At 48.4% G+C, this 21684-nt stretch overlaps 1 protein-coding gene across 4 annotated transcripts in view; it reads left to right on the top strand.

The window, feature by feature from the left end:
• Positions 1-3249: 3249 nt before the first annotated feature.
• Rnf152 (ring finger protein 152) overlaps positions 3250-21684 on the top strand; it is a 92663-nt gene continuing 74228 nt past the window's right edge. Inside the window, exons 1-2 of one of the 4 annotated variants that reach the window (XM_045134986.1) lie at positions 3250-3354; positions 4672-4789. The gene's annotated coding sequence lies outside the window, so the exon portion shown is untranslated. Of the gene's footprint in view, positions 3359-4222; positions 4328-4671; positions 4790-21684 lie in introns of those variants that run through there. The other 3 variants (XM_045134984.1, XM_045134987.1, XM_045134988.1) reach the window with 3 other exon arrangements.

The following is a 21684-nucleotide window of genomic DNA, read 5'->3' as shown; positions in this document are numbered from 1 at the left end:
GCACAAGGATGGGTAAGAACTTAGCCCTCATTTGATAGGGCATCTGCCAGGTTAGGGGGCTGACTGACCTTGTGACGCAGTTCCAGTATCTCAACCTTTGCCCGTGGCTCAGGGTCGACCTCATCCCCTCGCTGCCTGGTCTCACTGACAACTGGGACAGTCTTTCAGTTTCCTGGTATTGCATGCTCTCTCGGTCTGCCTGTCTCATCTCAACAAGTATCTTCTAATGGGACTTCTCCGTTCTCTATCTAAAGTTCTCCCCACACCCACTTCCTTGCACTTTTCCCCTTCATTTTATCACTCATGTGATCACTATGTTATTTATAATCTTGTGTATTGTGTGTTTCTTCCCCCAGAAAATGCTATGACTGTAGGAACTTGGGTGTGATTTTTTCCTCTCTCTCACTCTCACTCTCCTGGCACATAACCTGTACCCAATTTTACTGTGCCATCAATATTTGCATCTTTTTCTACATTTACAGGACTGGGCACCTTCCTCGTAACCCCGGTTCTTCCCGCCCTTGGGCACTGTCTTGATTCTTTCTCTTACAACCACGCATCGCTGTCTGGGTTTTAAGTGAGCTCAGAGGCTCTGAGCTCGGTGGCCAGCTTGCAGCTCTGAACTCCAACTGGCCCTAGCTCCCTTGCTCTTGGATCTTTCTCACGGAAGAATTTGTTGCAGCATGTTCCTGCCTGTTCCTTGGTGTGCTGGCCTCCAGTGTGCCTTAAGAACTGGCCCATCCCAGCCTGCCCCAGTTAATTAACCTTCTCTGTGTGACTGCTTTACAAGACTGGACAGAAGGCAGAGCACCCATGATGCTCTGTGAATTAAAACCCCAGCCAGGGTAATGAAGAAAGTTGGAAGTGTTTTCTACAATATGCTGCATTCTTGTATTCCCTGCCTCAAAGATTGTCTAGAAAGCACATTAAAAAAAAAAAAAGACTCTAAACATTTTGTTATAATTACCGAATTCTGAAATTAGTTTCTCAAAGTAATCCTGAAAGCAATGTTTCATAATCATATTTCTAGGCTGAGATTTCTTAGTAAACTCTTCTGGTGTGAAAACTCACTCCCTTTAGTCCAAGCTCTTGGTCAATGTATGAGTTGTAAATGCCCTCCTTAGCTTCTCATTAAAATGCTTCTGAGGGGCCTGGAGAGATGACTGAGCAGTTAAAGCACTTGCCTTTTAAAACCAAAGAACCTTGGTTCGATGCCCCAGGACCCACCTAAGCCAGATGCACAAGGTGGTGCCTGTGTCTGGAGTTTGTTTGGAGTGGCTGGAGGCACCAGTATGCCCATTCTCTCTCCGCCCCCCCCCCCCCGCCTCTTTCTCTCTCTCAAATATATAAATATAATACCTAAAAATGTTTTGGGGACTAGATAGGTGGTTAAGATGCCTGCAAAGCCTAACAATTTGGGTTTGATTCCCCGGTGTCCACCTAAAGCCAGGTGCACAAAGTGATGTATGTGTCTGGAGTTTGTTTGCAGTGGCTGGAGGCCCTAACATCCCCATTCTCTGTCTCCCTCTTTCTCTCTGCTTGCAAATAAATATTTAAAAACGTTTTTAAAATCAGGCTTAGTGACTTGGGAAGCTGAGGCAGGAAGACTACCATGAGTTTGAGGCCAGCAGTAAGACCCTGTCTCAAACGTTTCTTTCTTTCTTTTTTTCTTCTGCCTTAGAGTTAAAGGTTAAGATGTTTTTGCAAAGTGACCCTTGTCTTCTAAGACATTCATATAGTTGACACACCTCTGTGGGGCACGATAGAGGTTGGAACAAAGGCAAAGGCTCAGCCTGGTCACTTCAGGAGACAATGATCAAACTGGGATCCCCAGAAACCACCGCTACCCCGCAAGCTTTATCTATGCCCAGACAGTAAAATTTCTGGCACATTTGGAAACACCATCAACAGTTTGTACATGTGGGACAAGAAAGGAAAGGCCAGGGAGTTTAAAGTCGATGGCAAAGAGCCCTCGTGGTTCCCAAGGGCTTCCTTCACTTTTTATGATCACGGCAGAAGTATTTTGATGGGGGTCCTAGTTGAAGGAGGAGACCCAGGACGCCACGACGAGCGCAATGCCTGTAACTGGGGTGTAACAGACACCATTCAGTTGAACCCCAGAGCTGGAGAACCCTCCCCCCGCCCCCCGGGAAGCTGGCAGGCTTAACTTGGTTTCATTCTGCCAAGAATTCTTTAGAAGGCGCCAGAAGCCAGGGGCAGTGGCCCAGGATGGGAAGAGAAACTATCTTCGCCCACCTCCCCCTGGGCTTCCCTAGGACACAGTTAGCTGGAAAAGCCAGGGATCCCAGCCTGTCTTTGGATTTTTTGGGGGTTGGTGGGGCATATGACACTAAACGTGTGTGCCTAAGGAAGGAGCTGTGTGCGGCTTGTTTAGTCTGTGAGAAGCTGGGACTGAACTCAAGGCCTTACGCGTGCCGGACAAACACTTCACCACTGAGCTCAGAAACCCGGCTCTGGTTTCGCAGCGGCTGGCGCTTCTTAATAACACAGGACCTGGCCCCTCCTGTTCCCCAGCTCTCTGCGCCCCATCCACCCGCAGGGCCCAGGTGTGAGGCTTCCCTACCCGGCTCTCCCAGGGCACCCCCCCCCCCCGGGCCCACAAGACCTCTCCCTGGCTGAGCTACGTGAACTTTTTTTTTTTTTTGGGGGGGGGTGTAGAGGGCAGCTAAAAAGGACCTGCAGGAAAAGACACTGTTTATAAACCTATAAAGTCCTCCCTGGCTGGGGTCGCGGGACCCCAAGGAGCCGCTGCCTGGGCCACCACCTCCGCCGGTGGGAGCCGGGCTCTCCAGTCACACCTGATCGCGTTCGGGCCTCTCCCGCGCGTGGGGGAAAGAAACGACGTCGGGGTGCCGTCTGGTGGCGGGTGGGCACTCGAGGCCAGTTCTCGGGTAGGTTGGCCACCTGGGGCAGACAGACGGACGGACTGACGGACGTGCCAGCCAAGCAGCCGGGTGGGGGGGGGTGCGGGAGGAGGTGGAGCCGCGGCCGGGGAGGGGCGGTGCCTCGGGAGCGGAGCCCAGCCTCCTCCCGCCCCTCACCCCCTTCGTGTTTTAGTCCCCGGTGGTGACACAGAAAAAAATAAAAATAAAAAAATAAATTAAAGAGCTCCGCGCTCGGTGGCGGCGAGTGCCTGGCGGCGGTGTCCGATCCAGGACGCAGCCCGGCAGGTGGGGGCGCCGCCCGATCGGTCAACCGGGCGGGGAGCTAGGGTTTGCCGGGCGCCACCGCCGCGCTGCCAGCCGCAGCCAGGGGCACGCGTCTGGCGAGCCGGGGCCCGCGCGCCTGGACCACCCAGGGATGCCGGATGCTGCGCTCCCGCCGCCCGGAGAGGTCGGTGAGTTTCGCTTTGTCCCCTCCGGGCTCAGGGTGGTGCAGAGGGAGAGAAAGAGACAGAGACACAGGGAGAGATTTGGAGAGATGCAGGGATGGATGTCTGCGCTCTCCGGCGGGCGGGCGGTGACACCTACGGAGGTGGGAAAGGACCCCCGTAGCCGAGTGTGTGGAGGGGTCCCATCTCGGACTGGAGTGTCTGCGGTGGCCCTGGGGATTGGGATCGCTGAGCCCGAGCGGACACCCTCCACCAGGAGAGGTGGTCCCGGGAGTTGCGTGCCTCCCCACCGCCACTCGCCCCCGAGCGCGCCCGCGGAGTTGGGGAGCACGGGTCGGGGCCGGGGAGCGGCGCGGTGGCGGGTTCCGCCGAGTCCTCGGATGCCCCCTGGACCGCGGGTCCCCGGGAGCGAAGGAGAAAGGGAGGGAGCTTTGTGCACGCGCCCCGCGCACCCCGGGGACGCACGGGCACGCGCCCTCGTCTCAGCTGCGCCCCCAAACCTCAAAAGCCCCCGCTGGTCCCCCGTAGTTCTGGGGTGTGTGTGTGCGCGCGCGCGTGTGTATGTGTGTGTGTGTGTGTGCGTGCGTGCGCGCGCGCCCATGGAGTGGGGCTCTCCCCCCCAGAAGTTGCCCCCGGGCCTCCCCTGGGAAAGGAGGAAGGCCCGGGGCGGGCCACACACCGGGGGTCTTTGGGGCGCATACGCGCTCCTGGGGCCCTGGCTCTTGGAAGGACACCGGCAGGACAAAGCCGGCCGGGGACTCGTGGGGCGCTGCTGGGACGGTGGCGACCCGGGATCCCGCCTACCGTGGGGGTGTGGTGGTGGTGGTGGTGGTGGGGAACGCTGCACGGATTTGGGAATCTGTAGGGACATCCAACCAAACAGAGTGACAGTGACTTTGATGAGGCGTCGGACAGGGGATAAAAAACAAAAACGCAAAATGCTCGCGAGGGCAGCAGCGCCGCCTGCCTGGCCGGGTGACTAGGCGCCCCGCACGGCCATCTGTCCCGATTTACCTAGGGTCTTTCGTTGGCGTCGCCTTTGCCCCGCGAGGCTGTTCTCCGCCCTCTCCCGCTCCTATTACCCCATGGCTAATGGAAGCATTAGCACGCGGAACACCCTCGGGGGCGGGGGAGACTGCGGAGCCCGGGAGCTGTTGTTTATCCCGCCTCGCCCCTTCCTCGCCCCGCTGGCTGTGCCCTCCACCCCGCAGCCGGCCCCTCCCCGCGCACCCACTCACTCGGGGCCCGCCCCCGAGGGTGCTTTCTTTTCGGTGTGTGCCGCGCGCACCTAACCCTCGCTGCATGTTATTTCACTGCAGGCTGAACAAAGCTCGCTCTCTACTGCGCTTCTGCTCGCCAGCGTCTTGCCTCCCCAAACGCGTTTCCACTTGATGTCATCACGCAGAAGGGGGTGAAAGGGACTCGTGACAGACCCAGGTAACCCCCACGACGATTTGGGTAGTCGCCTGGGTGTCTCTGGCTCATTGGGGCCCACCGTGGGTTGTTGATTTATTTTTATTTTTATTTCTTTATTTTTTGCATTTGTATGCTGACCTATGAAGAGATGGGAAGCTGTCTGCCCCAGCCAAACCAACTGTGAACTCTTACCTTAGGTGCTTGTTTGGAAAGTGGCATCACCGCCCCCCCTCCAAACAAATTGCATACGACTTCCTTCCTTCCTTGGGGAGAGGTCATTGGGAGCAGGGTGCGTTGGGGGGTGTATCCATTCCCCCTGGGCTGTAGCTGACTATGGGCTTTGGATGGGTTTTAGTAGTAGATTTAGGCTTCAGTCTATATTGAGGGTCTCGCTGGTTGAAAGGGCCACGGTGAGGTTGATTCTGTAAGGCTAATGATCAATTTGACCGGTGCTCAATTAGGTCACTGGCCAGGTACAGTGACCTTCTTATCAGATCATGTCTTCCTGCCGTGGCTTCGTGGTAGCAGTGTCTGTACTATCCAGGGACCTGCGGGCTCACATGCAGTAAGTTGCCGGGAGGTGTGTGTGTGTGGGGGGGGGTGGGGGGGTCGATGTGAGGGAGAAGACAGAGCTTCGGGTGACTTCTCATTTACACAGCCACGAACCCTGGGACTCTCTCTCACTGTGCATTTCATCCTTGGGATGTTGGTTCCTTTCCCCAAATGTTGGTGTGTTCGTTTCTTTCTAAGGATAGTTCTAATCAGATTCGGAATGGTGGGGGTGGGGGGGGGTTGTATTTTGCAAGTGTAATGTTTTGATTTGCCAGTACACCTGAGCATTCTCATCCTCTCCTGGAGACCAGCTCCCTGCGCATGCACCCCACACAGGGGAGCAAGGAGTAAGAGTGGCTAAGGAAGAGAGGGACTCGGGTTTTGCCCATAGCTTACAGAGCTCTGTAGCAACAGCATGGTGCCCAGCAGATGCTCCCACCGGCCCGCAGTGTCCCTGAACAATGAAGTTAAAAAGACTTCAAAGAAAGATTTGTCATTCACCTCTAGGCTGGTTTTGTTTTGAAAGGTGACTTTAAAAGCAGGAGCGACGCCAGCTTTCCTTCTTCTTCTGCCTGGAGAAGCGCTCGCTCTGAGGATCAGTTACTGGGTCCTGGCTGAAACAAAGGCCAAAGCTTTGGAGAGATGAGAGTTCCAGTGTGGAGCTGGGTGTTTTGACAGGTGATTTTCATGTCAGCAGTCACTCCGGGTGTGTACGGTGTTGCTGCAAGAGGAAACCCCATGTGATGGAATAATAGGGACTTGTAATCATGCAAGAGAATCCAGGGTGTGGCTTTTTTTTTTTTAAATAGAAAAAATAAATGCCTCACACACAAAATTCCACAGGGGAAAACAGCTGTCTGCACATGCAATTACTCGCCCAAGGACAAAGATAGGCTCAGCGCAGCAGTGCCGGGCTTCCCCGTGGCTTTAAGTCGTGTGCAGCGATAAGTCATGGCACAGTGTTGTACTGATGTCTGCTTTGGTGTCTGTTTAGAAGGAGACTCCTACCCCAGGTGTCTGCAGCAGTGGCTTAGCTTGGCTCAGCTCACCTTTGGGCTCCCGCACCTTTCACGGCATGCTGCAGAGGCTTATGGTCTCGCCGCTGTCACCTGGTAGCCTTCCGTGAGAGGTGCCCAGGGGTGGGAGGTGACAGCTTAAGGCACAAAGTGAATCACCGTCAGGGAGCTTCTAGGGAGACAGAGGAAGAGAGGCCTGATCTAAGTGGGATGGATGAAGGCAGTATGGGAACGGACTTGGAGGAGGAAGCCACCCAGCCTTTGCTTGGTGCGTCTGTCACAGGTGAGACCTCTGTTCCCTCAATGCCTGGGCTGCCCTCAGGGGTCGTCTTTTCATTGCCATCCGAGAACGCTTAGATTCCGTGAGTTCTTGGGCGTTCACATTGCAGGGTCATTCTATTTTTCTTTCTTCTTCCTGCCTATCTTGCTGGTACCCTCTTCCCTCTTCGTCCCAGTCACACTTTAGTTTTGAAACAAAGTGTGATTTTCCATATGGCAGGACTTAGAAAGCAGACGCAGGGGAGAGTGGTGGCTGGAAGAGGCTTTTGCATGTTCTTCCGCTGCTCTGAGCGGTAATGTTGTCAGCAAAAGGGGCTAGATTTTGCTGCGGTAACGAGTGCCTCCGCATCTGGACACTCGTCGTGGTTTCCTTCCTTTCCCTGGCCGGGTCTGCCTAGCGGGCTGCTGGGCTTTGCTCCCTGTAGCCACTTGTTCCACAGACCAATGGAGTCTTGATCGATCCTGGTCTTACACAATCACTGCAGCTCCAGGAACCAAAGTGTTACAGGGTGACATGCAGTTCCATGATCCTGTGCAGAAGTGAGCTGGCTTGCTGGGACTCCACTACAGCTACAGGAGCCCACTTAGCCGTGATTCAGTGTTTCTTGCACGGGATGCAGAAAAGCTAAGCGGCACTGGTGACTCCCACACTGAACTGTCCCAGAGAACCTGGTCCAGGACTTGGAGGTTATTCATTTTCCATGAGCATGGTTTGAGTTCATCAGTGATAAATCTCTTAAGGAATCTGGTCCTTCCACAACCTGTTATTTACTACTGTGTTAATCTGATATTTACACACATGACTGTCCACTGGTCTTCTTTTTGAGTGTTTGGAGTACTGGTCTACCCTGCAGTGACAGGCCAGTAGGCATGTCCAAGGCTGATGCTAACACACAGCATTATGTAATAGAGAGGTGCGCTTGCAGAATTCCTCTTCCTTACCATCTGCTTCTTGCTGAAGACTTCCTGATTTTGTTGGAACAACCCGGGGCATCAAAGGAGTGGCAGGTGGGCATGGAGTCACTCAGAAGGTGACCTGCTGTAGCAAAGAGCCAAGGAAAACGAACACTGCTGGAAGGGGCAGGCATGAGTTTAGGGTAAACGTGGGTCACCTTCTTGTTATTTTGATGTTTAGATAAAGCAAGTTTGCCAAGAGGCTTTTTTTTTTTTTTTAGGTCACTGGAGTCATAGGACATGCAGAAAGTTCTAGAACATTCACACTTTGTTAGCCACTATGTGGGCAGTGAGAACGGTGAAGTTTCAAAAGCTTCTTTGTCTTACTCTTCATAAAAAGAGTTATGAGGGCTGGGAAGATAGCCCAGTGGGTAGAGTGCTTATTGTGCAAGTGTGAGAACTTGACTTAGGTCCCCAGAACCCATGTCAGAAACAGCCCTGGGTGTAGAGGTTTGGGCTTGTAATCCTGGCACCTGGGAAGTGATGACATGTGGATGGGTCCCTGGGGCTCGCTGGCCAGCCAGTCTAGCCTAATTAAGTGAGTTCCAGGTCAATGAGAGAGCTTGTCTCAGAAAAGCTGGGTGATGTCTGAGGATATCGTCTGGCCTCCACAGAAACACACACACACACACACACACACACACACACACACACACACACAAAGATTTGGGAGTTGTGGATGAGCACCACCAGGGGTGTGAGCCAAGAAGTAGCAGCTTGCAGAAAGCCAGTTGGTTTGGGAAGAGCTGGTCATTTACCACATTGACACAACGACATGCAGAGAGCAGAACTTTTAAGATGCGGTAAGTACTTTAAGGCTAAGCATGGCATCGAATGAAGCAGTTTCGCTCCTTTCTCAATGTCATCTTGAAGAAGTCATTTTATTTATTTGCACACATGTGTGAGTGTGGGGGCAGGGTCTCACCAAGGCCTCTTGCTATTGCAAATGAATGCCAGGTGCTTGCACCACTTTATTTTTAATTTTTTAATTTTTTTGTTTTTCGAGGTAGGGTCTCATTCTAGCCCAGGCTGACCTGGAATTCACTATGGAGTGTCAGGGTGGCCTTGAACTCACTCACGGCAATCCTCCTACCTCTGCCTCCCAAGTGCTGGGATTAAAGGCGTGCGCCACCACGCCTGGCTTTATTTTTATTTTTATTTTTTTTTTTGGTTTATGAGGTAGGGTCTCACTCTGGTCCAGGCTGACCTGGAATTAACTATGTAGTCTCAGGGTGGCCTCGAACTCTTGATGATTCTCCCACCTCTGCCTCCCAAGTGCTGGGATTAAAGGCGTGTGCCACTATGCCCAGCTAACTTGCACCACTTTTTGCATCTGGCTGATTTGGGTGGTATGGGAATTGAACCTCGGCTGGCAGGCTTTTCAAGCAAGTGCCTCTAATCACTGAACCATCTTCCTAGTTCCAAAGAAACCGTTGATTTGTGTGTGTGTGTGTGTGTGTGTGTGTGTGTGTGTGTGTGTGTGTTTAAAGATGGCTCTTGTAAGTAGAAGTGACAAGGTAAACTGAGTTGGCCTCTGAAGTTACAGTGACTGAGGGGACATTCTGTGAGCATAAGGACATAGAGGTCACCGTCAGATCCAGCTTTTCTTGAGTGAAAGTGTGTTCTGGTAGTTGTCCTCCATAGCCTCGCGTATTAGTGAGTAATCCCCATACTTAGTCTCCAGTGGGTGGCAGTTTGGGAGGTGGAGCCTTGCTGGAGGGGTGTGTCTCTGGGGGTGGTCTTTGAGGTTTATCAGCCCAGCTCCAAGCCCAGTAATTATGTTGTGTCCACCACAGCTTCCTGCTCCTGTCCCCACCATAATGAAACTTCCCTTCAAAACTGTCAGCCTGCGGGCATGGTGATGCATGCCTTTAATCCCAGCACTCAGAAGGCAGAAGTAGGAGGATCACTGTGAGTTCAAAGCCACCCTGAGACAACATAGTAAATTGCAGGTCAGCCTGGGCAAGAGTGAGACACTACCTCAAAAAAAAAAAAAGAAAAAAAAATCTATCAGCCTAAAATAAACCCTTTCTTCCATAGGCTGCTTCTGGTAGGGTGTTTTGTCCCAGCAATGAGAAGATAAATGTGACAGTGCCCAAGGGCTTCCTCTACTGGGTGGTGGGAGACTAGGAGAAGACATAGACCAATCCAGGCCTGCTCAAGGAGCCAAGGTTGGGCTAAGGATGCACACAGGCTGAGTCAGAGCAAGCAGCTCATCTGGAAGGACATTTGGGAAGCTCCTACCTCTTTGGTCCCGGGAGAGGACACTTGTGGCAAAAGTGAGCGGTTCTCAGCACCACCTGTCCCAGTATCACAGCAATCCGGAAGGAAAAGGTGCTGGGTTTCTGCTGACCGGTGTGACTTCTCCATATGCTGGGAGTCCCAGCAGTCTGTCTGCATGGTGCAAATCCCAGTTTGGATGCGTTTCAGGGTTTTTCTATTTTTTTTAAGTATTTTAATTGTTTTATGAGAGAGAGAGAGAGAGAGAGAGAGAAAATGAATGAACGGGTGCAACCGAGCTTCTTGCTACTGCAAATAAACTCCACATGCATGTATCACTTTGTGTATCTGATGTGGATACTGGGGAATTGAACCCTGATCCAGCAGGTTTTGCAAGTGAGTGTCTTTAATCACTGAGCCATCTCCTCAGCGTTGGTTTTCTATTTTATTTATTTATTTATGAATGAGAGAGAGAGAGAGAATGGGTACACTAGGGCCTGTAACCACTGCAAACAAATTCCAGACACATGCATCACCCTGTGCATCTGGCTTTACGTGGGTCCTGGGGAATCGGACCTAGGTTCTTTGGCTTTGCAGGCAAGTGCCTTAACCTCTAAGCCATCTCTCCAGCCCTCTTTCTTTATTTTTTTTAATTTTTAAAAAATTTGTTTATTTTTATTTATTTATTTGAGAGCAACAGACAGACAGAGAGAGAAAGAGGAAGAGAGAGAGAGAGAATGGGCATGCCAGGGCCTCCAGCCACTGCAATCAAACTCCAGATTCATTCACCACCTTGTGCATCTGGCTTACGTGGGACCTGGAGAATCAAACCGGGGTCCTTATGCTTCACAGGCAAGCACTTAACTGCTAAACCATCTCTCTGTTTTTTTTTTTCTTTTTTTAAAAATTTCTAATTAACTTGATGTCCACGCAGGACTTAGACGGAGGTCTCAAGCAGTTGAATGTGACCCTCATTTATCTTGAGTGGCTTTAAAAATATTTATTCAGGGCTGGAGAGCTGGCTTAGCAGTTAAGACGCATGCCTAAGAAACCTAAGGACCCCAGTTTGATTCTCCAGGTCCCACATAAGCCAGATGCATAAGGTGGTACATGCATCTGGAGTTCGTTTGCAGTGGCTAGAGGCCCTGGCATGCCCATTCTTACTCTCCTTATCTCTGTCTCTAATAAATAAATAAAAATAAAATCTATAAAATATTTACTCATTTGCAATGAGAGAACATGTAAGTATGCTCTGGCCACTGCAAGCAGATTCTAGATGCATGCACCACTTTGTGCATCTGGCTTTATGTGGGTCCTGAGAAATCGAACCTAGGTCCTTAGGCCTCACAGGCAAATGCCTTAACAACCAAGCCATCTCTCTGGCCTGGCATCTTGATTTTTGCATAAATAAAACTCACTACAGTTATCTTGGGTGATCTATTCCGGCTCACCTGGCTTCCTGGGGTACCTGCATGTAGAGATGGGTGGGGGTGGTCAAATGAAGAGTCCTCCTCCCTTCCCATCTCATTCTCACCTATCAAGGAAATGCTACCCAGATGGCTCACCTCTGTTTTTCACTGCAGGTGGTCACCCTGACTTATGCTCCTCACTGAAGTTCCATGAGAGTTGATGAGATTTTGGTAAGAGTTTTGGCAGGTACTGTGGAAACAGGGAGCTTTGTTCTTGACGTTGTAATTCTGCTTCCTGACAGGGCAGTGGTGTCTGTTCTTACATGCTCAGACAAGGGGCACCTTTGCCTTCTCACATCCCCTTTGCACTGTCATGCTAGACCAAGAGGCTGTTGGCCATTCCCTCCCATGATAGCCTGTGTCGCTGCTGTTTTCTTGTGGGAGGAAGTTCACTGTCAAGTCTTTTTCTTTCAGCGTTTTCCCCTGCTTGACCCCAAGCTTTCTTTCTCTTTTAGTCAGGGTTCTCTAGAGGTGTCTAGCTGCAACCCCACTCCTGGTACCACTTTACTGTTGCAGTCAGGTTTGCATTGCTGGTAGAAATCGCCCAACCAAGAGCGGCTTGTGGGAAAAAGAGGTTTGATTTGGCTTACAGGCTTGAGGGGGAAGCTCCATGATAGCAGGGCAAAACTATGACATGAGCAGAGGGTGGACATCACCCTATGGCCAACATAAGGTGGACCATAGCAATAGGAGAGTGTGCCAAACACTGGCAGTGGGAAACTGGCTATAACACCTATAAGCCTGCCCTTAACAATACATTCCCTCCAGGAGGCATTAATTCTCAAATCTCCATCTTTGGGAACCTAGCATTCAGAACACCTAAGTTTATGGGGGACACCTGAATCAAACCACCACACTTTCCAATCTTGATTTTTCAAACTTCCCATTGGCTAAGCTAATTAGTCCACAGTTCATCCAAAATGCATTGGGTAGCCTCTTTTTAGTTCTATGGGCCATACTATGTGGACTACAATGTCCTTCTCTTTTTCCCCTTCTTCTATCCTATTATTTAAAGGTTCACCTCAGCTCTCAACCCTTCCAAAACATTTAACAGGTTCACTTTATCCTGTAGAGATCCTATATTATTCCAAAGTTCCCTGGTGAAATTGCTTATTCTCTTTTATTTAATCTATCTTCACTCATTCATTTCACTCCTTCACATGAAATCATTCATTCTTTGATATTCATTCATTCTTCAAAGAGCACTTATATTATCACTTTAGGTTGAAATTCTGCTTAAGTGAAAAACATAAGAACTCAGGAAGGTAATTAACATGAAGGGAGATACATTGAAGAGATACTTCCAGGATATCTTTTTTCACTGAGCCACACATCCAGGAATCCCCGTGCTCAGGGGCCCTTCTGGGACCTGCCCAGCTGTGGGAGAGGGTATGGGGGCACTCTTCTCCAAGGAGGAATAGAACCTTCCGTCTTCAGGATCTGAGCTTTCTCACACGTTCCTTCAACCCGCTTAGTGCTGCTTAGTATTGGCCACCATGTTTACTCACCAAGTCACTGGTGAGCCATCTTTTATCGTTCTTCATAAATCCTGTTGACATATATATACTTTTTTCACTTCATGCATGTGTATGTCTCTGTGGCGTGTGTGGTATGTGTGTTCATATGTGTGTACACGTGCATGTGGGGTCAGAGGTCAACATGGGAGGTCTTCCTCAGATCATCTCCACCTTATTCTTTGAGACCAGGTCTCTCACTGAACCTACAGATCCCTGACTCAGCTAGCTAATGAGCTGTGGGGAGTGATTCTCTGCCTCAGCTCTCCAGCACTGGGATTATGGGTGGGCACCACCTGGCCTGGCATCTTATGCGGGTGCTGGTAATTTGAACTCAGGTGCCCATGCTTGCAAAGCAAGCAAACACTTTAACCCACGGTGCCATCTCCCCTTCTCCTGACCTAAAAGTAAGTTAAAAGGAGAGAAATGTACTTCTAAGCACTCCCTCTACTTATACTAACAATAATTAAATATTTTGAACTGCCGGGCTGCCAGATGCACACCAAGGAGGTTGGAGGTGAAAGTTCTCCCCAGGGTCAGTCTAGCGAAATTGGTTGTTGATAGTATGTTTGTTTGTTGTTGTTTTCAGCTTCCATTTGTCTGTATTTTCAAAACAGGCAGCGTTAGGACTTCCCACCACACTAGTCCAGCCTAGAATAAATAGCACAGTGTGCGTGGACTTCCGATGACTGTGTTGATGGACCGACAGACCTGACCCCTCCATCTCTTACAATCACCTAGAGGGTATAAATACTTCGGCATTGCTCATCCACATGACCTGACCTCTTTTGATTTGGGAATACTCATTCACCAGCTTGATTATTATGGAGAGGGTAGAGTGTTATGACCAAAGAGGGAAATCTGTTTAGCTGCTTGGAGAAACTGGTCAGGAATACATTCATGCAAACACCACTCTCAGTTTTGAAGGATAGTCGATAGAGCTGAGATAAATGTCCCAAAGCCAGTCTTGATAGCCTGGAGAGATGCCCCAGTGGATAAAACACTTATTCTACAAGCATGAATTCCTGAGTTCGGATCCTTAGCACTTGCTTAAAGAGCTGCATGCTATGGTGGTCACATGTAATCCTAGTGTGCTTATGGCAAGAAGGAGGCAGAGAAATTTGAAATCGTTGTGATATTCCTTTTGTCATTATGTCACTCTGGGGTATATTTGCAAACTGTTTCCTTTCATGTTTTCACAGATTAAAAGTGGTGGTTGGAGCCAGGCACGGTGGCTCACACTATTAATCCCAGCACTCGGGAGACAGAGGTAGGAGGACCGCCACGAGTTTGAGGCCACCCTGAGACTCCGTAGTGAATCCTAGGACAGCTTGGGCTAGAGTGAGACCTTACCTTGGAAAACCCAAAACCAAACAAAACAATAGCAAAAGGAGTGGTGGCTGCAGCATTGAGCGTGGTGATACATGTCTGTCATCCAGAACTTTTTTTCGGTGGCATATTTTTTTTTGTTTTTGGAGTGAACCTAGGGTACTGGGAGGGTATAAACAGAAGAATTGGGAGTTCAAGCTCAGCCTCAGCTACATAGTGAGTTGGGGGCCAGCCTGGGCTGCATCAGACTATGTCAAAACAAAATGACACAAAAGAGCGGCTGGAGGCCAGACACGTGGAGAATGCCGGTACTTAGGTCGTGGTCTGCTCACCTTGTGTGAGGTGTAAGGACCGCCGCCGCCGCAGGTGGAGCTTCGACAGGCAGGTATGGCCAGCCTTAGCTTCATCATGCCATGCCGCGGGCACCGCCGAACTCCATCTGCCAAACGGAGCTTTGGTGAATAGGCCACATATTGAGAAAACCGTTTTTTTGTTTGGTTGTTTGTTTTGAGGTAGGGTTTCACTCTAGCCCAGGCTGACCTGGAATTCACTATGTACTCTCAGGGTGGCCTCGAACTCACAGCAACCCTCCAACCTCTGCCTCCCTAGCGCTGGACTTAAAGGCGTGTGCTACCACGCCCAGCTATTAATTCTTTTCAAATACTGAGTGCCTAGTCTTTGCCAGGCACAATTCTATCATCTTTGTCTTGCTAGAGTTTATTTATTTTTTTGTGATGGGAAAACTGAAATGGAAGAGAATAAAAGAAACGAATGTATGTAGATACTTTTCTCTCAATTTGTGTTTTTTAAATAAATTATTTACTTATTTGCAAGAGAGAGAGAGAGAATGAATATGAATATGGGTGTACCAGGTCCTCTAGCCACTGCAAACAACCTCCAGATGTAGATACCACTTTGTGCATCTGGCTTTATACGGGAACTGGGGAATCCAATCCAGATTGTTAGGCTTTGTAAGCTAACACTTTAACTGCTAAGCCTTCTTTCCAGCTCTTTTCTCTCAGTTTTTTATTTCTTATCATCTATTTTACTTGGTCAATTCAGTGGAATAGTTTAAAAGGTGGGGTTTTACATATTTATTTGAGAAAGAGAGCAGAAGCACTAGTGAGAGAGAGAGTGGGTGCACCAGGGCCTCCTGGTACTGGAATGAACTCCAGATGTATGCAGCACTTTGTGCGGGCCTCTGCTTTTGCATCAGTACTGGGGAATCGAACCAGGGCTGTCAGTCTTTGTAAGTATGCGCCTTTAGCCACGGAGCCAACGCTCCAGCCTCCGAAAGGTGAAGTTTTTAAAGTGAGATGATTTTGGGCTTAAATTTCAATTCTTCCATGTGACCTTGAGTAACGAAGTTCTGACCAAATCATAGGTCTCCTCATCTTCAAAGCCAGGGAGAACAACGTCCCTGAGTTGTTGTGAGAATGAGAGAGTTCAATGCATAGCCCACAGTAAATAAACGCCAGCTCTTTTTCAGTCCTGTTTCACTCAGCTTCACCCTCCTGCAGTGACTGTGTTCAGGTCTGGGGTAGACCAGAGGAGCTCTTAAGCTAGCCAAGGAGGTAACTGCATTTAAGTAATTACAGCCTCTGGTGTTTACAGAAGGATTTCTTTTGTATGTCCTTGTCATAGATGTCTTATCATTGCAATATCTTTGTGACACTTTGCTTAAGTGTTTTGGAATTTAAAATAATAGGCTTTCCCCGGAGAAAGCTGAGAGGGCTGGGAAGAGATTCCGTAGGCAGGTGGCTACCTGAACGGTCTCAGGACAGTAGACTTCTTTTCTGTAGCCTTGCCTGGGTCTCAAACCACTGAAAAACACCCTAGACTGGTCTTGTCATCAGAGATGTTAGGGTGAGAGCCTGGCCTCTGAGGATCTCACAGGTTAGGCTCTGCCACCCATCCCCATCGAGCCTATGAAAGCGACAAGGAATGGTGAAAAGCCGAGAAAGATTTACTTCGTGAGACCACAGCTGACACAGAGAAATAGTAGCCCTCCCAACGTCCATCTTCAGGGTCTGACATGGGCTTATGTTCAAGTAGAGGGCAAGAGGCACGCATATCTAAGCAGTGCTGCTCAGGGTGTGGCCCTGACCGTCATTGACCCATTATTATGTGGGTTCTAGACTCTTCTGCAAGGTTATCTGACAAGTTATCAGCACTGTCTGAAGCCTCTTCCTGGGAGGAAAGTTCCTCCTCTTAATGCCTCCAGGCTTGTTTTTTTTCTTTTTCTATTTTCCTTTCTTCTAGGATGAGATTCCTTTTTTTGGGGACAATTGTTCATTGGTCTTTCTCCTAGGATGAGATTCCTTTTTGGGGGACAATTGTTCATTGGTCTGATAGCCAAAGAGAGGGACAGAAGTGTCTCTCTGTAGAGTATCAGCATGTCATGTGTTATGAGAAAACTTGGGGAAGAGTAACCTCCAAGTTTTCTCATGACAAAGGAGTACTTAGGTCATGGAACTTTTATTTTCAGGCCAGAACAATCTCAGGAAAACCGAGACAAAGTGCTTCCTCAGGTAGAGGCCGTGTTCTGTTCCATAGTTGCTGCTGGACGCCCTGAAACAGACGTCGTGGGCAGGTTCGACATGCTCAGGCATGTGAGAGGAAGGGAAGGGGTCAGGCTAAGAAGTGAGGGTGGCATGGCTTTGTGGGGCCCTTTAAGAATACATTTTAGTATGGGATCTTTTTTTAATATAACTTTTTTTTAAAGAAAAGAACACTTTAATAAAGGCAAGGAAACTGGGCTATACCATAGAGATATAAATATGCAGTAGAAATTAATGGAGGTAATGGAAGAAATGAGCAGAAGTTAATGAGCTGGTTTTGAAATTTTTCCATCGACAGTGGCTGTATTTGTCAGGATTGTTGCCTAAGGCTTGGCACACAGTAGGCACTCAGTGAAGACTTGTTGGAGTCAATTGATACTTGAGAAATAACTTCAAGGGTTTCAGAGGGAGATGAGTGGAACCTCTGAGGCCTGAGGCCCAGGTCAGGCTGGGTTGCTGGTCATTTTCTGGCTTGACTCACACTATAGGTCAGCTAGATCCCTCTGGCAGGTGGGGAACTTGAAGGAATGCGTATCCTGGGTTCTCCTTATGGTGCCATCTGGAATGTATTGATGTAAGAATGTGTGCTCTTCATTTCTTTTTCTTGGGGGAAACCACCCAACTCCAATGGACAATCAAATTGCCTTTCTTTTGTTTGCAGCTAGGATGCTTCTGGAACCTACCCAAAGTTCTACACATGACAGCATGGGCCGGCCTGGGAATGTGTGCACACAAGACCCAGTGTTTTCTTCCCAAAGATTCCAGGATGAGTCTGTAATACCACGTGAGGGTAGAGAGGTGGACCGGGCCTGGCTTTCTACCGTAGAGAGCTGGCTCATGGGAGAAAAATGTATAAGGGCTTTAGATGAACCATGCATTCTCCTGGTGTTTTAGCTGATGCCTCGAAGGGTAACCCTTGTGTTCGGTTTCTCCTCAGGAAGGCTGTTTCTCTGGGGCTATTATGCTGTGGCCAAGAGAACGTGCCAGCAGCAGTCATCATGAGTCCATTGGTTGCCCATTCTGTAACCCTTCTGCCCGCAGCCCGAGGGGTAACTGCGAGAGGCTTACATCATCCCTTCCCATGTAAACTTGCACCCCAAGATGCTGTGTCCACCCAGATTTCCTCATCGCCTGTGGCTTCACCTAGGAAGAAGGCCAACAGCTTGTCTGTGGCAGGGCAGTCTTTTGGGTTGAATGGGACACATTTAATGACAGCCCTATATTTCTGCACACTGCGTTGGCTGAAAAAGGATTTCTCTCCCTAGACAGGTTCATTTTCTTTACAGCAGTGGGAGCAAATCTATCCAAATTAATTGTTTGTCTACCCTTAGGTTTATAAGAATAATAAATAAGGTGGTTTGCTGAGAATTGTGTCTCAAGGCAGCCACACTGCCCACACAATGTTTGTTAATTTTCAAGGAAAAAAAAAATCTTTCCAACACTTGGGAGGCAGAGGTAGGAGGACCACCATGAGCTCCAGGCCACCCTGAAGCTACATAGTGAATTCCAGGTCAGCCTGGGCTAGAGTGAGAGAGACCCTACCTTGAAAAAAAAAGCCAATAAAAAATGTCTTTACTGGGCTGGAGAGATGGCTTAGCAGTTAAGTGCTAGCCTGTGAAGTCTGAGGACCCCTGTTCGAGGATCAATTCCCCAGGACCCACGTTAGCCAGATGCACAAGGGGGTGCACGCATCTGGAGTTCGTTTGCAGTGGCTGGAGGCCCTGGCGCACCCATTCTCTCTCTCTCTGCCTCTTTCTTTCTCTCTCTGTTACTCTCAAATAAAAAAACAAAAATGAACAAAAATATTTTTAAAAAATGTCTTTACTAAGAAGGAGGCGTATGTCAGGTTTCAAAACCCATTTTACCTTATTTTGGAGCCTTCCCATGGAGATGAAAACTGTTTCTCTTGATTTCTTAGAATAACATTCCTTATGAGCCAGTGTCATCTCCAGTGGAAACTGGAAAAGAGGTGACTTCTAGGCAGTTTAGAAGTCCTGGTAACGTAGGAGGGCAGTGACGATCTATTTTGAAGTGTAAACTTCATTTAGGCTGGCACTTGTAACACCCGCTTCTCTTTGAATCCTTGTGAGCAACGTGGTGAGGTTCTGTTAGCCCTTTCTGTGAAACCGAATGCGACTTGACTTACGCCAGAAGTCTAGAAATGCATTGCCTGCTTGTTGTGGAGCATTCTCCCATCATCCTCCAGGAAGATGTGAACAGGATTGCTGTCTTGTGGCTTCTGGGGTCTGCTTCTCTCATTAATTTCTCCCTCGAGATTCTGGCTTGCAAAGAAACAAATTTCTTTCAACTGTGAGTCTTTTATTGCTAGTGATTGACGGCGTTCGATATAATCTGTAGTACTTAATAGCAAAATATACATTGTTTTCCCAAAGCTGACCACAGTGAAATTAAGAAAGGTATAAATACAATGATGGAGGGTGAGGAAGGGAGACAAAAATGGAGGTAAGGTGGTACATGGGAAGCATGGTTTAGTTTTAGCCTTGAAGCCAGGAAGACTTGCTGTGCGTGTGGGAATGTCCTCTTTGTAATTAAAAAATGTCTCACTCAAAGCAAGTTGAAGTTGTTCACTAACAGTGTTCCACAAAATGATGTGGGAGGTTACTAAATATTTTCCATCCCAGATCATGTTGGGTTTTACCTTAGATTCCATAGGAGCTATACAGTAACTGTATGTAGCCCAAGGATAACAGGTCCATTACACTCTTGCATCAGTTACTTCCTCATTGCCAAGACAACATGCCAGACAGGATCAGCTTAAGGAAGGAAGGTTTGATTTCCATGTGCAGTTCCGGGTCACAGTTCACCAGGGCGGGCAAGGAGTGATGCAGTACCCTGAGGTTCAGTCCACAGTGAAGAAATTAGTCAGGGCTGAGTGCTGGTACTCAGTCATCGTTCTCCTTTGTGTACTCCAGGAGCCTAGCCTGTGGATGACGCCACGCACAGTCAAGGTGGGCACTCCCAGTTATTCTATTTTATTTTATTTTTATTTACTTATTTGAGAGAGAGAAAGAGGCAAACAGAGGGAGAGAGAGGGAGGATGGGCACACTAGGACATCTAGCCATTGCAAACAAACTCCAGACACATATACCACCTTATGCATCTGGCTTACATGGGTCCTGGGGAATCGAACCTGGGTCCTTTGGCTTTGTAGGCAAACGCCTCAACCACTAATCCAGCTCTCTAGCCTGGGTCCTCCTACTTTAATCAAGATAATCCCTTACAGGCCAACCTAATCTGGGTCATCTCTGACAGGTGATTCTAGGTCTAGTCAAATTGATAACCAACATAAACCATGACAAAACTAACATAAACCATAACCATGCTTTAGGCATTTTAAGCTTAAAGTATCTGAAGACCATTTGCCTGGAGGTTCAGGATACAAGGTGGGTTCTGCCAACTGGGGCATGACTTTGGGTGGTGATGGCCTTTGTGAACCACACTCAACACTTGGAGGAGGGAGTGGAAAATGTGGGGACTCATTAAAATTGCGTCCACATTGTGTAGCTGAGCCAAGGATCTGTCTTTGGTCTCCCATGCGCCTGAGTCTCCATGACTTGGCAGCCATGTTTGACAGAACTGGCGTTGCGTTCTTCCAGGAGAGTTGGAGTGAAGCTTTGGTCTGTGGCACAGGTTCCATGGGAATTATTTCCAGAAGGTCCACTTGTTAAAAGCCAACTTTTGTTGTTGCATGAGAGATTTGTTCAGATGCCCAGAGCTATGACCTTCCTGCATACACTACCAAAAACTTACATTTGAGCAGAAAGGCATTTTTCAGAAATGAGGAAAGCTATGGATTCTGGCTGCATGGGGGAAGAGAACAAGCTTTTGTTTGCTTGTCTTGTATATCATCAGCATTCTTGCTATAATTCTTGTATTTCCTGCATTTTATCTAAAATCAAGAAAAAATGTGAGTTTAATATTCCTACCACTGTAAATCATTTTGACATAAGAATAACAACCAATTTTGAGCCATACATACTTTCAGTAAAAGGTAATAAAACAGCAAATGTACTAACAATTTTTGTTTCCCTGTGTATATATGTGTGTGTGCCAACACAGTCAAGTTGACATATTTGTGGCAATGTATATTTAGTACATTTAAAAATTTTTTGGGGGGGGATGATGATAGATGTTGGCACCCTGAAGTCACAGTTGTCCCCTACTCCATTAATAAATAAATCACTGTATGACATGATGGTCTTTGAAATAGGCTCTCACAAGCTTAGCCTGGCAGAATGCTACGGATTAGTGTCTTTTAAAAAGCTGAACCCAGAAGCTTGCTGATCAGACTGAATTCAGCACACACTGCTCGATTTCTTTTGCAGTGATTAATTGTGTTTGCAGTTGTGTCTGCGTGTGGAACCGTTGCCCAAAATGTGTAAGTCAGATGGTTTCCCTTGGTGGCTCTCTGGGTGACAGTAACAAACTTGTATGTTGGGAAACAATGGCTATTTGTGGATCAACTCTTGGGTGACTGAAAGCTTTCTGTTTGGATCTGGCTTATATGCCTGCTTTATTGCATTGGATTCAGGTCATTGTGCAAAAGGCCACCCCAGTAACTTTCACCCTACCTGTCAGACTGAATTCTTGCCAGGTAAAAAGAGTACAATATGGCTTGACAATGGCAAGATGGTAAAGTCTCTTTCTAATTAAAAAAAAAAAATCCTGATAGATATCTTACCTTCCAAATGTCTGACTTTTGTGTGCTTTTTGTCTGTAGAAAACATTTTTGCAACAGTCAAAGTAAGAAGAGCTGTCTTATGGCACCGGTTGTATGTGCCATAAGACACACACAGGACAGGGCTGGAGAAATGGCTTAGCAGTTAAGGCATTTGCTTGCAAAGCCAAAGGACCCAGGTTTGATCCCCCATGACCCATGTAAGCCAGATGCACAAGGGGCCCATGCATCTGGAGTTTGTTTGCAGTGGCTGGAGGCCCTGGTGCACCCATTCTCTCTCTGTCTGTCTCTTCTCTCTCTGCTTGCAAATAAATAAATAAAA

The sequence above is a fragment of the Jaculus jaculus genome, chromosome 15, assembly GCF_020740685.1.
Source record: "Jaculus jaculus isolate mJacJac1 chromosome 15, mJacJac1.mat.Y.cur, whole genome shotgun sequence".
Taxonomy (NCBI): domain Eukaryota; kingdom Metazoa; phylum Chordata; class Mammalia; order Rodentia; family Dipodidae; genus Jaculus; species Jaculus jaculus.
The sequence above is the reverse complement of the archived record's forward strand: the minus strand, read 5'-3'. Positions and strand labels throughout refer to the sequence as shown.